Below are 15,487 nucleotides of genomic sequence, written 5' to 3' on the forward strand. Positions count from 1 at the left end.
TGTCCCTTCTTTTAGGCTTATTTGATACCAGACACCTCAAATGTGACATTGCTCTTAATTTCACTGAGCACAGAACAGGCTCACGGGCTTCAAGGCTGCCGCTTCCCCTCACAGCCAATAAAACAGGAGAAACAGTCCTGGATGTTGCAGGGATGAGACACTCCCTATGTGAGTGTGAAAGCTTTGCAGGAAAAGCTTTTTTAACCACCCCTCCAGTTTCAGGACATGTTCCAACAACAGAGAGTGGTGGGGGACTGTAGAGAACTGTAGAAAGGACAAATTGTTTCACCATTGTCTGGCTCTCTCAATAAGACTTGCAGTTAAAGACCCAATGCAATAATGGGTCATGACCGTCAGTAGTAGTGGCAATGAACCTGCACACACAGAACTGGGTGTATCACACCAATTTGCTGTGAACACCAATGCTGATGTGGGAAAGGTGCTGTTGCCACAGTCCCCAAGCTGGAGCAGAACTGCTGAGGCACTGCCATAAAGCACTGCTCAGCTGGTGCATGAGTGAATGCTGGAACATCCTGGCAGAGCTCTCCACCACTGACAGATGGAAGAAGAAAGGATCAACATGACTCTGCTCCTCCATAGTGGTGACTGTCCCTTGTTTTCTGTAATTCTTTGCTTTTTACTGCTTTCCTGTCTTCCTTGTTTTCTTCCTTGGTAGTAAACAAAAGTGAGTTATTGTTTTGGTTACTAACATTTGACCTAGTTTGTGTCTTATTCTCATTTTGGCTGTATTTGAACTTCTCTCTGCACATGCAGACTGGGACAGGGACCTGCACTGTTTTGGACCTATGGTCCACATGGCCATGTGTCTCTCAGCGTCTCCAGTGTGGGATGCAGAGGCAGGCATAGGGAGGGTCCAGTGCATGTTGGCTCTACTGGCAGGACAGTTTAGGGCAGACCAGGGCAGGGTTTACCTCCTGCTTGGGCAGTAGGACTTGGATCTGTACTGGGACTGTGTATCTCCTCAGCAACTTCAAGTTTGGCTTCTGCTATATCATTATTTTTGTGTTTGGAGGACTTGGCAATTGGCCCTTGCTGCTGGGTAAAGTTGGGGACCCTTTTGAGAGGTCGGGCTGAGTCACGACATTCACACCGAGGCTGTGTTCATGTCGCACTGGCATTTATTGTTTGTCTCTTCATGTTTATTCTCTTGCAACTTTATTGACATTACAAGGCAGTTAAAAAATGTACACATTTGCTGCCTTAAGGAGGCCTCTGTATTAACACTATAAAACTACATATGAACACTCGTTAGAACCTGGAACACCTTAAGGGAGAGAAGTGAATTTTTTGCTGCGCCACAAAGGCTCACAGGCTCTGCAGGCCAAGGGTCCAGTCTGGAATTGCTCACCTTATTCCAAATATTTCTGCAACAGCTGGGGAGCACTGCTTGCAGCTGCAGACACTGGTGAGTGGTCAGATATGCAGCCTTATGGGACTGGTGGGACAGGATGGGTCTGGTGGGTTCTCAGGAAGATCCTCTGTGCCCCAGCTGCTGAAGGCCCAGAACAATCAGTTCAACAACTTCCAAGTCCATATGCAATACGAGTGGTGGTTGGGACAAGATGGCACATTTGAATAGTGATGAAAACCTGGATGAGAAATGTTGGCTTGCAGCCATGCATGCTCTTGCTGCCTCACTCCCACTGTGCTGAAGTGGGTGCTCCTGTACCTGTCCTGCTGTACCCACTCCATCTAACCAGAAAATCCCTTTTTTCAGCTGGATCTAGAGACGCTACCACCAGTGAGCAGACCAGAGGCAGCAGAGGCTGTGCCACCTGTACCTTGCCAACAGCCCACCTCCACAGACTGGATGTGCTGCATAATCCCTCCTATTCCCTTCCATTCTTGCCCCAGCAGGCAAAGCAAAGTGAGAGTCTGCAGCAGGGGCCTGTGGGGGCTAGCATGATGAGCTCCTGCTTCTGCAGCCTAGCACCATCAGTAGAGTGGGGCCTAAGAGGGAGCTGAGCCCCAGCAGGATGTGATGGGTTGTCTGGCGCCCTAGGAGACCTTTGTTCCTGAGACACCAATGCTGTCTTGTGCTGGCTTCTTTGACCTAGCACTGATCTCTGCTTTGAAGAGCAGTATACAATGTATGTGTGCCTTTGTGGCTTCTCCACTGGTGCTTGAGGATGTGCTGTCCCCTCCCCAATGCCGTTGCTGTTGGGAGAGGCAGAGGAGCACATATTTAGAGACAGGGCTGGGAAGCCAAAGCTGCAGGCAGAAACAGCGACATCATCACAGTTATGCTCCTTAGCCAGGCTCCCACTGTCCTTTGCCCACTCAGCTTTCCCATGACATTTCCCACTTCCAAGAGTCCACTCTGCTTCCTGGGACACTCACCAAGTCTTGTTTGACCTCCTCTCTTGTAGCAATACACAGCTGGTTTACAGCTGGATATAATGAGCCTGATCATAACAGACCTAATTCAGCTGACCTGGCTTGTTCTAGAAGTCCTTAGGAAAATAAAAACCTCAGTGTCCCCACCTAAGCCCTGGGTGCAGACACATCACTGGCCAGAGATCTGGGTGGTGCAGAGATTCCCAACCAATAGGCTTCCCAAGACCAGGAAATTCAAACTGGCTATAAAAAGAAGCTTGGAACAATAAAGTGAGTTACTGGCTGTTGCCCAGGACTCAGAAGAGGTCTGTGTCATGCGTCTGTTTCCAACCCACAGAGTTAGTGTTGGCAGAACTCTCTGCCAGTTCCAATTCCAACTACATCAATTTCTCAAGTCATACCTGTAAGCAGAGAAAAGAAAATCCGTGCCCAGATATCTACGCCCATTCTTGCCTGGAGCTTTGCCCAAGAGCCCTGCTTAGCAGCATCTTGCTGCAGCCCCTTGATCTGTGTTTAGCTCCCTGGGGGACATATCCAATCTTCCTTATTATCTTGTCTGGGCTTTTCAGTCTTTGTTGAGGACACAAGCAGCAGGAGGAGGCAAACTCTGAGTTCAAGCATCAAACACAAGCATGCATCCTTGAAGCCAGCACCTTGGTAACTGCTCTGCTCTGAGCAGCCCACCTGATCAGCCCCCCTGCAGTTAAAGACAGAATAGGCTCAAGACGGACAAGGAGCCAGACCATGGTGGTGTAAAGGAACCTGCTGAAGGTCTGTAGCTACCTGCATTAGATCAGGTTGTTGGTGGCTTTGTCCGGCTGAGTCTTGATCATGGGTCAGGCCAGTGGAGTCTCTTGCTTTGACATGAGGCTGTGAGAGCTGTGAGACCTCTGAGAGCTGCAACAGTGGACAGTGTGCTTGCTCACTGTGCCTCCACTGTAGCATCAGGGGGCTCCCCACATCCTGGCTGTGAGATACAAATGCCACCAGGCCTGGGTTATTCTGGGGTTTACTGGGCTGTTGGAGATGCTGAATTTGGAGAAGGGAAATCCCTGTTCCTAACTTTCAGGCTGTGGGTTTGTTTCCATGGATGCCCTCTGGCAGAAGGATGCTCGCTGCTCTCACACACCCAGGCAGGGTGGCAGACTGAGGGCTGAGGCAGGTTGTTCCACAGCACAGATCTTTGACAAAGGTGTGAATGCTGCCAAGAGCAGCCCCAGAGTTTCCAGGCTGGTCAGCTAGAGCCTCTGGGTGCATGGAGGAACCAGCTTCATTCCAGCAGAGCTCAGCAGTATGGGGAACATGGTGGCAATGAAGGGTGTCAAGCACATGATGTACAGCAGCTGCACCATGATGCTGGCAGCTCTTGAAACACCTTGGAGCTGCATATCTCTCACTTCCTGGTAACATGCTTCTCATCCCAACGTTCATGCTATGTCCTTCTGCTTCCTGGCCATGTCCTCTTCCCCTGCTGCTGCTCTCCATCTTGTTTGCAGTCTCTTCCCTTTCCAGCTCCCAGAGTGATGGTGTGTTTGTTGCCCACACCATGGTAGAGCACCATATTGCACTGTGTTGCCTTACAGTGGAGGTTGCTGTTGTCCACCTGTGACAAAAGCTGTGAGGAGATTACTGTTACTGTGGTGTCAGAGACAGGAATGTGACATTAACACACTGTGCAGCAATAACAACCATTTATTGTCTGACAGCTCCTTTTTTAGGGCTTTCAAATTTGCTTTGCTTACAGACATGATTGACCAAGGCTCTCAACCCCACCTAGCTCACTGGCCAATGATATGGGTGCATCCATGCCTCAAAGGGTTTGGCTGACATCCTCTGTTTGGGTTTGAATCTGACCTATTGTTATCATGCCCAGAGACTTGTTTACTTCGAGCTAGGCCAGTCGAGCTGGTATCTCTTAAGCTGAATTATCTGTGCAGCTACAAACCAGCTATATCTGTCACAGATGACCAGTCTGATAGTTGTGCCTGAAAGCCATAGACCTTATCTGTACATCTGACCCAGCACAGTGGAACAGTCTGGCCCACACTGATCCCTTCAGGAGCTATATCCAGGTTCTGGCCATGCTTGGGTTGTATCACCCCTTCTTCCTTGGAGGAGTAATTTGGTAGGTGGCCAGAGGACAGATCAACTCAGCTCCCACATCTGTCAGTATTTACTCCCTTTGGTTTTGACCTGAGTTGGTGTTGGCCCTAGCAGTTTCCCTTTTTAGCAGTGCTGTGATTCCTTGGCATTGACATCTCCCTGCTAAATGCTAGGAATGCTATCTCAGCGTTGTTTATGATTTCAGGTTTTTGGCAGGTCACAGAGTGAAATTTTGGACATGGAGAAGAGTGCAGTGTCTACACTGGCCCTGCTTTTCTGGGTTGCAGGAGATATCTTTCTACCTGAGGACACTGCAAAGGCAGAGCCCTTCCCTTAGGAACACCTTGCTTGGTCTTGAGATCATGGTGAGCAGCACTGCTGGGTCCCTGAGCAGACCTGCCCTGGGAAACTGAGACCTCATACAATGCACCTGCATATGCCTGGGGCCTGGTGCAAAGAATCAGCTGCCTCTGTAAGGATGCTCCAGCAGAAGGAGGCATCTTCTGGATTCCTCTCCCAAACTCCCAGGAGATGACTTGCTAACCTCTGCACTTCCTCTGCACATGAAATCTCCTAGTCTCTCATTCTTCACACTGTTGCCAGGGGCTTTGGGATCAGGACAGTGGAACTAGCTTTGGTTTGCGTCTGATGAAGCTGTTCTCTCCTTCTTGCAGAATCAACTGCTGCTCTGCAGGGTTCATGGTCATTATGACTGTGGTGAGGATTGAGAACACTGGAGCTTGGGAAAGCAAACAAGTGGAGCCAGCGCCACAGGGCCTTTGCTGTCCCTAATTCCTCCCACCCATGTTTCATTCTCTGTTAGATCCAGAAAATGTGCTTTATGACAGCTCAGGGCACAGCCCCTGCCTGGCTCTCCAGTAGAGGTGCAGAGGCCCTTTGAGCCTGTCAGCAGTAAATACAGACTCTTTACGTTTACCAGTGCAGTACCAGTTTGAATTTCTAGATCCTTGTTCTTTGGCCCAAACTTCCTTGCAAAACCAAGTGTTGACCTCCCCTTGGATAGAATTACTCATAGTTCAGCTTGCACTGCTTTTTCCTTGGCTGTGCTTTTCTAATTGTGCTGAGCATATTTCACAGTCCTCTGTCCTCTCTGAGCCAAAATTACATCCAGGTGTGCAAGAGTTCTGGTGAGGTGCTGAATGTATGAGGCTGTTGAGAGATCTGCACTGCTGGTGTCAGTGAGCCATCCCAGCAGGACACACAAATGTGGGAACTGACAGTGGTCAGGGAGAGAATATTAAGGCATCAAGCAGCAGTGGAGTCTGTGGGAATGCTTACTTTCCCACTCTGGGCTGTGAGAAGATATTCCAAACAATTTCTAATCTCACACCTGCTGTTCTAACTGACTTGTTCACTTGCAAAGATGTTTACTAAGGAGCATTGGTCTGAAACGACCAATCGGTCCAGTTGTACTGAAACTTGGTATACAAAGGATGTGCCTTTTAATAAACATTGCTTTTAAGTTCTCCAAGAAGATTTGGAGTAATATCATTATTAAAGCCCTCCCAAATAATAACAATATCTGGTGACCTCTGACATTCATTGCAGCCAAGAGCTGAAGAACAGAAGTCTCCCTCTGCCTCCTCTTGAGAGGTATGGAGTTTTCCCCCTGCACCTTCCCGGAGAAGGCTAGTCTTTCCAACAGCAGGGTAGTGGAGCCAGACGAGAGCTGGCTTGAGATGGTGCCCCAGCAAAGCTAGAGTTTGTGATCCAGAGCAAACCGCTGCTTACTATAGGCTGTTGGGGAGAGGTCTTCCAAAAACAGAAAGACCAGTTCTCTATAGAGGACAGATTGTACCTTCTCTGAAATTTTTCCTTCATTGACCGACCAGCAGCTGGAATCCTCCACTGCAGGCAGCTCGGGTTGCCTTGGCTTGTTCCTCCACCTCCTTTTTTAGCATCGCAAGTGACTATGGAAGGCTCTTCGCTTCATCAGATACCACAGGTGATGGGTAGCCTGAGCCTGCCCGGAGCCAGTCCGCCTCAGATCCAGCCCGCCTCAGATCCAGCTTGAAGGTCTTCTTGACCTGGGCACTGGCATCACAGTCATACCCTTTTCTGTGTGGTCTCCTGCGTGGCCACTGGCTGTGGGACCGACTCTGGCAGAGTTGGGACGCACAATGCAGGCCTTTGTTTCACGGTCTCTCCTGATCAGGAATGCAGAAGGACAGAAAGCAGCTGCCCGGCCCTGGGACGCAGCAGTTCCATACAGCCTCTGGGGACAGGATCTGCTGACAGCCTGGCAGACCGTGGAGAGGCTGCAAACAGCAGAGGCTGCTGGCCCGGGGGGGGGGGGGGTGATGGTGGAGACTGGGGTTTCAACTTACGATTGTCTTGTGTTTTTCCTATATTTGTTCTATTAGGGCTTGTTTGCTGTGGTGGATTTTTTTGTTGTTGTTGTTGGTTTTTTGTTTTTTTGTTTATTCCCTCCGCAGGCATTTTGGGGATGGGGGGAGATGGAGATGCCACGGCCTCGAGAGGGCTATGGCGGACTGAGCCGAGAGAGGTTGCACCGTGTCTGTGCGGTTTCCACACACATCCCCCCCCCCCCCCCCTTATTCTGTGCTCGGGTCCCATGGCACCGCCGAGCGCTCCGGGCAAAGAACCGCCGTTGCGATGGTGGCGAAGGGCAGGGCAGCCGACCCGGGACCGGAGTGCCGAGGACAGCCCGTGCCGCTTCTGGGCTCTATATCGTGTTAAAAATGGGCCAGGAGACCTGCTCCTTTGAAAGGCCTTTATTAGTCAGCTCTTTCAAGGGGGAACTCGAGGGGTCGCCTGCGCCGTCGCCGCTCCTATCGCCGTTCTCGCCATTCTCGCGGTTCTCCTCGCCGTTCTCGTCCGGGCCGCCGCTGAGGATGATGTGTCAGACGAATCTGCTGCTCTCGCCGCAGCAAAGTCGGGAGTTCCGGCCTCGCGGGAATCTTCAGGAGCTCAAGTAGGTACGTGTGGTCTAGGGGGTGTTACTGTTGCACAGTCTCTTTGTGGTCATGGCGAGGCGGCAGAAGCAGAATTCAGTCCTTAGGTGGCTGGGGGTCTTCTCGTTGTTGTAGTGTCTCTCTTTTATCTGGATTTTGTGCTGGGTCGCGGCTTTTGGGTCCGTTTGCCGGCAACTGCACTTCGGTTTGGAGCGGTGCACCATGGAAGTCCTTGGATTTTCCAATTAGGCGGGGCCAGCAGTTTGAGGAGCCGGCGGGGAACGGCGACAGTCTAGCCCGACGGAAGGGGAAGGGAACCCGGGGTTTTAGAGGGGGTATACAACTTGGAATAAGGTTTTGAGGGTACAAATTTTGGTACAAAACAGCATAGCTTTCTTAACAGGCAGGGTACAACTGGCATAACATTTTAAACAGCATAACCTTCCTAACAAATGACAGACTGTGTCAAAATGGGAATTTTTTACATTTTATTCATTTCATATCGGGCTGCGGAGTGGCAGCTGCCGGAGTCCTCTCTGTGCTTGCCCCTCCATGCCACTGCAGGCGCTGCGCAAGCAGCCACCCCCCCCACCCCGGCGCCTCCCGGTTCCGGTGTTCGGAGAGGGACGGGGCATCCAAGCGGAGCAAGGAGAGCTAGGGCCAAGCCCCAGCGCTCCTGGCTCTTTCTATCAGCTGCAGGTGGGCCGGGAGCAGCTTCGGTTCGGCACGGTTCCTCCCCCACTCCTCCCCCCACGCGGCGCTGCGGGAACCACCACTGCGGTGTTAACGAACTGGGAGCAGCAGGGGGCGATTGCTCCGCTTCAGAGAGATGCTGTGCATGGGCAGATGCAGGGGGGTCAAGGGAACAGCTCGGGTTTGGCCTGCGCCTGCCTCCCCAGACAGCTTGGTTTACATTTTGTTAAAAGGTTTCTTTTAGAGGGAGACGGCCTTGGTTTCTGCCCGATTCTCCCCCCACCCCCGCCCTTTTCTTCTTAGGGCATCTCCAGTTTAATAGAGTTTGAAATTTTAAATGCCTGTTTGTGAAAGGAGGAACAGGTAACTTTCGTTGCACTCCTAGGTGTAGCATCTGGTTGTGAGTAATCTTACCAAACCACCTGCAATTTTGTTATTAGAGCTCTCAGGAATTCATCAAGGTTACTGGGAAAACAACAGGATCAAAGATGGGAGCAGAGAGCCTGAGAAACTGTCTGCAAAAAACATAAACAATAGATAGGGGAAGCACAATGTGATGATGGACGCTTGACCAATTGGATGTCCTGAAGGATGTGTGCCTGCCTCATGAAGAAGCAGCTTAGCCAACTCAGAGATATGTGCTCACATGGACAGTAGACCTAGTATCTATATCTGCCATGAATTGTAAACAATAAACGCCTTCTGTTGGAATCATATTGATTCGTTTATTCAGTGGCCCATTTTTCCCCTGCACCTGAGTGTTATTTTAATGTCATACGCATATGGCTGCTTAGGCAAGTGTTGTCTCAGCTTTTAAGGTGAGTGCTACTGATATATTGATGGCACGATGTGAGTTCATTGCTTTCATAATAAGTATTATTTATGAGATATCATTATTGTTTTATAGCCAGCTTCTTCTTCTCATATACTATACCATCTCTTTGTGTGACACTTGTAATTTCAGAATTTTTCCTTCTTTTCTACTTGTGTATGCTAGTTTCAGGACTGGCTCAGTGCTGTTTCATGATTTTTGAAGTGTTTTTCATAGCTCCAAGGAACGTTGTTTGAACTTTGTAAGAAGCCTTCTCTACATTGCAGGATTGGTATCCAGTTCCAGTTCTGGTCATAGAACCACTCCAAGAGTTTACTAAGTTTAAAGCGCCCTTATCCTGACAGAATTTTGGAGGAGACCAGTTATTACGGGTTCAATTAGTCTTTAACCCAAGATTCTTAAGAATCTTGTTTTATACCATGTTCACGGTATTTTCTTCCAGGTAGAGTTCAAGCAGTGGCCAGGCCTTAGATCTTTCTGGATGAGGAAAATTGCCAACATGTTTTTGCATCAAAAAATACATACAAGTTATTTGACTCAGCAATTTGACCTGGAAATATGACAGCTGAACCAATTTTTGGAGTGAACCGGAGACCCTTGCTGTTGGAAATGATTAAGATTTACAAGGAAGTTTTACAGATATGAATGCTTAGCAGAAGGCTCTCTGAAAGTAAAACCTGTAAGTGAAATAGAAATGAAAGCAAGTTTTGATATAGAGGAATAAAGGATGCCTAAAGTTAGAATTGCTGAGCCAGTTGTCACTGGACAACTAAGAAAGCAAAGGTTAAGTCAAGTTGGAAAGAGCAAAGGACATGTTGACCACAAACAAAGGTGTTTTTACCAAGCAGAATTAGATCTTAAGAAAAGCAGAAGATACTATAAACAAACAAAACCCATGTTTTTACCAAGTAGAAAAAAGGTCTAAGAATTTTCCATTGCAAGAAAATAGAAAAACAACTTTAAGCTTAAACTGTAACATAATATGGTAATTATAGTAGTTATGACAGGCTAGAGGTAATAGGAAAGGTATTGTGTATAATGCTGATTGTTTTTTATGTATTAAGATGCTCAGCAAAGAAAACTATTTAATGCATTGTAATCAGAGCTAACTCGGCTTCAGGCATACCAAAGCTGTAGCTGGCAGCTTTAGGTGTGGCTCTGTCATCCACTACCCAGGACTGCTGTAACATCTTTGATACAATAAACAGCATTTTGAAGAGCCATCTGTTGTCTCAACATCCTTCTTCGACATTTCTTCTACACTTTGCCCAGGAAAGGTGTCCAGGTCTTCACTGGAAATGAGGTTTATCGGCTGTTTGCAATTTTTGGACTCATGGTGCAGTCTTTCGTGCTTGATAATAATTTGATTTCCCATGTGATATTGCTTGTGTCTATTATCTGACTAATTTCTGATTACTGCAAGGTTTGTTTCCTACATGTGTTATTTTGCCTTGATGTTTGTCCTGGGTTGTAGTTTAGGATGTATTCTATCACCATCTTCAGTTAATGGCCCATCAATGCCTTTTGCATGACTCAGAGACTCCCTCCGGGAGTTATCTCTCTCTTTAATGGGCCATTAAGGCCCTCTTCCATGACTCATCATCCCATTGTGAGATGCTCCGCCCATGGGGAAGAGCCAAGCATTCTCACTGAATATAAGCTGGGATTTGGGACAGTAGAAGCAGCCCTCACCCACTGGATTCCCAGAGGACCGGAGCTACCAGACCTTTCGACAAGATTTCTGTTTCAAGAAGACCACCTCATCTGGACTGTTTCCATCACCCTGATCAGGTTGTATTCTGACTCTGTCACTGGTTTTTCTTTTTGTATTTATTTTATTTTATTTTATTCTATTTTATTTTCCTTTTCTTTTCATTAAATTTTATTCCTGACATAGAGCCTCTTACTTGGTTTGTTTTCAAACCACAACAATGTTTTATCCTGTGTATAACCACAGTCATACATCTCATTTTTAAGAAAAAAATAAAAAAGGGGAACTTAGTGCCCTAAGAATGTTTGAATAATACAAGATGTACATTAGAACTTTAGAAAATAGATAATTCTGAATAATGCAACATTTATACTAGAAATTTGAAAAAGGAATTATTAAATCTGAATTTCAATTGAGTAACAACAGTAAAGCCTAATTGTTTATTAATTTAAGAAGAGATGCCTGTGTTTATCATCAGCAGGTTCAAAGCTGTCACCTGTTCAAAATTCAATCAGACACCAATCACCTCTGAAGAATGAGGCCTGGTGAAAACGACAATCTTTGTACAGCCTTTGTGGCCAGAACAAGGTCAGAAGGAGGACTGCCAAAACAGTTATGTCTGGAAATTACAGGGACAATTTGACAACAAAGGCCCTATGTTAACATCATAGTGTTGTTTTTCTACTGACCTTCAGCTGTTCCTTGTTTCATAATTCAAGAAGACATCCAGTGATATCAGAATCAATATCTTCAGCTGATGGACCTTTTCCTGAGTTTCAATTATCTGGACTTTAAAGCAACATTAATTTATCTTAATTCTCCTAAAAGGATGGAATTATACCTCATGTAGTATCTCACGTGCCTTTGGTGTGTCTTTGCAGATACCAAAGGATGTGGTATTAATTTGTGGTGATTGGGATCATGCAGATCTTCAGGGATCTGGTTCTATTATTACTGCATTCCTTTTACCACCTGAGAAAACTGTAGCTCAAGCCTGAGTTCATCTACATTGCATCCTGCATATTTGGAGTCATACCAATTGTACTGGCTTGAAAGCAAAACCAGTGAGACACACCAAGTCAGAAATACAATTTAATGGGGGGGTGGGGGGAAGGTAAAATAAAATAAATGAAAAGCAATATTACAAAAGAGACCCCTGACAGAGTCGGAATACAACCTGATACCCTGTTAGTCAGGGTAGTGGTAGCAGTCCAGATGAAGTCGTCTTGTTGAAGCAGTAGAAAGGTAGAAAGGTCTGGCAGCTCTTGTCCTCTGGGAATCGAGTGTGTAATCCCTGTGCTGTCCCAAATCCCAGATTATATCCAGGTGGGAATACTTGGCTCCTCCCCCTGGGCAGAGCATCTTACAATGGGATGATACCATTCTATGAGTTAAGCAGTGGGTTCTTTATTGCCCATTAAACAAAGATAGCCCCTGGAGGGAGTTACCTGTGAGTCATGGGGCAAAGCATTGATGGGCCGTTAACAGAAGATAGTCCAGAGGCGGGGAGCAAGGGAAACACTGCCCCACCTGGTTTCAACAGTTCATCAAGATGATGATAGAATACATACTTTGGGCACATCTTACATTGTAACCTAGGACACTAATTTATAAGGTTTCATGCCAGAAGGTAATGCCAGGGCTGACTGGTTTGCTAATCCTGCATGGGTAGCACCTCAGCCTGACAAAATTGTATATGCCGAAACATCACATGATTTTCTCCATCAAAGTGTACGTACTCTGTGGAAGCAGTTTCAGTTAGCACCAACTGAGGCTCGTGACACTGTCAGTTCTTGAGGCAACTGTCATCAACTTGCAGTGGGGGTAAAACCCAGAGGCCTTAAAGACTCGCAGCTTTAGCAAATGGATGTCATTCCTATTGCTGAATTCGGCCGATTTAAATATGTGCATGTGTTCAGTAACACCTTCTCCTCTGCTACGTGGGCATCTGCTCATACCAGAGAAAAGAGTCGCGATGCTATTGCCCATTAGAAGCTGGCTTTTACAATCTTAGGTATACCTTCTTCTGTGAAACTGATAATAGTCTCTTGCCTATATCTCACAGAAGACATGGCAGTTTTTGCAGTTATGGGGAGTATTGCACCCATTTGGTATTCCACATTCTCCAACTGGTCAAGCCAGTGCTGAATGCGCTCATGGAACTTTAAAGTGTGTTCTAAAAACAAAAAAGGGGAATGCCTGGAGAAACTCTGCACAGTCAATTGGATAAGGCTCTATATACGATTAACGACATTATAGTGCCACAAAATTCAAATAATCCTGTAATTTCAAATTACTCTCTTTCATTGCAGTCTTCAAGTAAGATGCACCTGCCTTAAATGAAAGTCTAGATATGGGATCTAACCACTATAAGTGGAAGGACCCGTGCGAGCTTATCGCTTGGGGTCATGGGTAAGGCTATGCATATGTTTCCATAGATATTGGAGTACAGTGGATACTTGCAAGATGCATTCACCCTGACTTGCCACACTAAAACCTGAATGTGGCCAACATGCAACATTTGAGTGATGATCAGGATGCTGATCATCAATCAAATGGTCTCTCTACAAGTAGAGAATGAGCATCCTCTCTCTTCTAGAGTAGAGTGTTGACAAGTTAGACTGCCAGTTCTTCGAGCAGACTAAGAATGTTTTGTTACTATATTAGAATTAGTTTACTCCTTGCAAGAATGAACAGCAAAGCTTGATGTTGGTGCATGGATGAGATTGTGAAGAATTCGAAAGAATCTTCTTGATCATTCTAAGTCAGTGTCTGATTGAGGTTCTATCTAGTAACCGTCAAACTACTAAAGGGACCTCTTGCGCTGTGTTTGTTCTCCTTCCCACAAGGGCCCTGCAGGAGATTACAAATACTGCCTTCTGCCTTTAAAACAAAAAAGAGTGAATTATGGGAATTGACAGTGGTCAGAGAGAAAATTTTAAGGCAGCAGTGGAGTCTGTGGGAATGCTTACTTTACCACTCTGGGCTGTGAGAAGATATTCCAAACAACTTCTAATCTCACACCTGCTGTTCTAACCAGCTTGTTCACTTGCAAAGATGTTTACTAAGAAGCATTGGTCTGAAATGACCAATCGGTCCAATTGTACTGAAACACGGTATACAAAGGATTTGCCTTTAAATAAATACTGATTTTTTTTAAGCCCTCCAAGAAGATTTGGAGTAATATTGTTATTAAAGCTGTCCCGAATAATAACAATGCACAGGGGCAGAGGGAAGCTCCACTCCAGGCAGCTTCTCCCACCCAGAGGAACTTCTTAATCATTAAATTCTTGATTTGGCCTTGGAAACCTGACTGGGGCATTCACCTTCTGGGCTGCATGGGGAAACTGTAACCAGAATGCCAGAGTGTCAGGTACTGCTGAAGAAGGGACAGCAGCTCTGACCTCACTGTACCACCCACAGTTCTTCCCCAAAGCATGGTGCAACACTTCCTCTTCCTGTGGCAGTTGTTGCAATTGCAACAAACACTGGAGAGGCTACCAAGCCTGGAAGCATCACTTTTGCCTGCTTGTGCTCAGTGAAGCTTCCTCCTACGAGGTGAGGGGACCTGGAGAACTGGCTGTGGACCAGATGGTCATGACACCAGAAGAAGCTCTTTCCTAGTTGTGAGGCTGTGGATCTCCTGACAGTTTTCCTTGGGGCTGAGTGGGGTCTGACAGGTCTATGGCACGGTATGTAGCCCAATGCAGGGGCTGAATTGCTGTGGCATGTTGGTTTGTGGCAAATATCTCTAGACTGGGGCACCTCTGGACACAGGAACAGAGGGATTCCTTGAGCTGCTGTTGGTTGTGTGGGTGCATGTTCTGGGTTGACCTGCCTCCTATCCCATATATCCATCCCATATCTTGGATACATTGTTATGTCTCGCAGCTGAATCCCGCCCTCTTGGGCGGGAGCCTGCAGTTCTTTCTTTTTTTTTTTTTTTCTGTTTTCAGCTCTTGCTTTTGCTAGCTCGGCTGCTTTTGCCTTCTTCGCTTCGCTTCGCTTTGCTTTGCTCTCTGGCTGCCCCTGCCGCCGTTTTTTTTTCCCCCGCTGCTTCTGTTTGTTTTTTTTTTCCCCTCCTTCCTTCTTCCCCCTCGCCAAGGTTTGAACCGGCTCCGGACCTGACCTGAGAAGTTGGAGAAGTCCTGGGCCTGCCAGAGACGCGTCAGCACCCTCCTCATCACAGTAACCCATCTTTTTCCCACTATTCGGCGTTGGGGAGTGTATTTTTGTCAATAAATTGGTTTTTCCACTTTTCCTCCGAGGTATTTTCCTTCCCGAACCCAGGGCTGAGGGGGGAAGGGGTGGTGGAGGTTTGGTTTAGGGGACTCCTTTTGGAGGTTCTTCCCTAATTTACTCCAAACCAGGACATTGCATGAGGGTGTATGGAGCATGGCACAGAGAGAGATGTGGGGCCACTCAAATCTGCCTGTCCAGAGCCTTGCCTGCTCCAGCCACAGATGGTTGCAACAAGCCACATGCAATATTCCCTGTGTTGAGTACCCTCTGTCTGGGCTTACTGAGGCAGCTGGTACTGGCCATTCAGCCCTCAGCCTGCTCCCATGTCTTCATGAGCTGTGGCTTAAAAAGCCCTGAGGCTTCAGGAGTACCTGAACCAGCCTAAGGGACTGGGGGCACCTGGCCTGACCAGCTCATCAGATGGGTACTCTTTGCCTCCATCATGGCAAGTGACTGTGGGTGCTTGCAGGAGCATAAAAGAATAAGTCACAGGGACTTGTGACTGCCAGCAGGGAAAGTATGGAGGCTCTGGTAGTCACCCTGACCCTGTGGGGAAAGCTGGCATTTCATAGCAGCTCCCTGCTTGGGAGAACCCACATCTGGGTTTTCAGT

This window comes from Sylvia atricapilla, chromosome 27, assembly GCF_009819655.1.
Source record: "Sylvia atricapilla isolate bSylAtr1 chromosome 27, bSylAtr1.pri, whole genome shotgun sequence".
NCBI classification, from domain to species: Eukaryota; Metazoa; Chordata; class Aves; order Passeriformes; family Sylviidae; genus Sylvia; species Sylvia atricapilla.